The 1,897-nt window shown below is 39.8% G+C and overlaps 1 pseudogene; it reads right to left on the bottom strand.

The window, feature by feature from the left end:
- Positions 1–953: 953 nt before the first annotated feature.
- On the bottom strand, positions 954–1,628 carry LOC102833650 (annotated as a pseudogene).
- Positions 1,629–1,897: the final 269 nt, after the last annotated feature.

The following is a 1,897-nucleotide window of genomic DNA, read 5'->3' as shown; positions in this document are numbered from 1 at the left end:
GTGGCCTTGGCTGTCTTCTACCAGGACCAGAGAGGCATTTGTTGTTATGTGCCATAAAGTTGTTTCTGATTCATAGGGACCCTGCATAGGGTTTCTGAGGTGTGACTGGTGAGCTTGAACCATTGACCTTGCAGTTCAAACCAACTTTTCAGTCTAGTGCATTAAACCACAGCTACGTACTAGAATTGGGCATCTCTAAAACAGGGGGGTTCATTCACTGGGTACCCTTTGTGAAGAGCAGAGGCTGCCTGTGTCTCCTCAGCCCTTCTTTATAGTCAGTTGGTTCTGACTGATGTTTCTCCACTGGTGGTCCACTCTTCTGGGTCCTAGGCCCATGTTGAATGTAAAAGACCTGGGAGATGCCACAGTCATCATGAATAATAATCTTATCCCCAAAGAGTCTGGGACCAGGGTGGGAGGACTTTGTAACTTCCCAAGGTTTTCTACCTTGACCATTCCCTATCTTAATCATTTTCTGTAATCATTAGCTCTGAAATTTGTAAGACAAAAATAGTCTATGTATAGTTTAGAGCATATACAAAACCATGTCTTTATAGTGTGATAACCTCTCTTTTAGATACCTGTATCACCTAGAAGTCTAATGGCTTTCAAATGTAACTTCCATTTCTAAGGGTGATATTATTCTGCATCTAGTATATATTGGCATGGGATCATTGGAAAAGCCTCTGTGCAGTCCTGTTAGTGTCTTAACCTAAAAGCTGAGACCAGTAAAATCCACAGAAATTCACTCTTGCTTTTAAGAACATTTGAAAATGGTTAAAATAAAAAACAAGAATCAAATCAAAACAAAAAAACCCAACAGGGCAGGAACCTAAATTCTGAGACCTAATGGAAAAGTCAGTTTTGGTGGTTCTCAGTGACAGTGGGGGCAGATTTCCAAGGATTGGAATGGGGAAGAGTCGGTGGTAAGAGATAGTTTATCTTGTTGGCTTTTATGTATACTGATTTTCATCTTCCACTTCCTGCAGGGTGCCTTTGTTCTGCTCTTCACCATCCCCCTGCCTGTCTGAGGTCCACAATGTCAGATTATCACCTAACAACTGCATGGTAAGTGTGGAATCCTCATAGCTTTCTTCACTCAGAGTATCCAGTTCTACATCATCAAAAGCTGCTTTTGCCAACCTGCAGGCATGGTCAGGGGAAATTAAGAGCTTCATTTTGGAATACAGAAAAATTGAGAGCAAGACCTTAAGCAAACGGGATGTGTTGGTGGAAGTGCTTTCATTGCACTATCACTAGCAGCTTTACAAGCCACTAGACTGTTCTCTGTAGCTTTTTCCCTGTCATTCCCTGTGGCTAATTCAGCCAGATACATGTGGTAACCCCCAATCATTCTATAACAAAAAACCTTGGATTCGCCAAGAAAATCTTGGACTGTTGGAATAAGGTAGTTTGTCCAGTACATCCAGAATGTCACAACAGACTGTGAGTTTAGTCTTAACCATGAGCCAATATTCCCAAATCATTTTTAGTTTGTCTTCTCCTCCTTTGTTTTCTTCTTTCTGTTCAATGCTGCTGATTATTCTTCAGGACGCTCTTCCAGCTCCAATCACATTTTTATAGGCAACCCAGAGGAAGTTTCTTTCTTCAGTGTGTGATAAATACATGCAACAAAACATTTTATTATTTCAACATTTTTCACATGTACAATTTAGTGGCATCAACTGTGGCCATCATGTGTGCAATATCACCCTTATTTGTTTCTAAAATTTGCAACCTAGTTCTTACAATTTAATTTTAAATGTACCACGTGCAAAAAGCAAGTCCAGGATTGATTTCATGTAATAAAATGCCTTTCTATAAAGTTTGAAAACAACTAAAATGGAACATTAATTAAGCATATATGTTGTTATCTGCCATCTAGTTGGTTCCACCT

This window comes from Chrysochloris asiatica, unplaced genomic scaffold (assembly GCF_000296735.1).
Source record: "Chrysochloris asiatica unplaced genomic scaffold, ChrAsi1.0 scaffold00052, whole genome shotgun sequence".
NCBI classification, from domain to species: domain Eukaryota; kingdom Metazoa; phylum Chordata; class Mammalia; order Afrosoricida; family Chrysochloridae; genus Chrysochloris; species Chrysochloris asiatica.
This window is presented reverse-complemented; position numbering and strand designations above follow the sequence as displayed.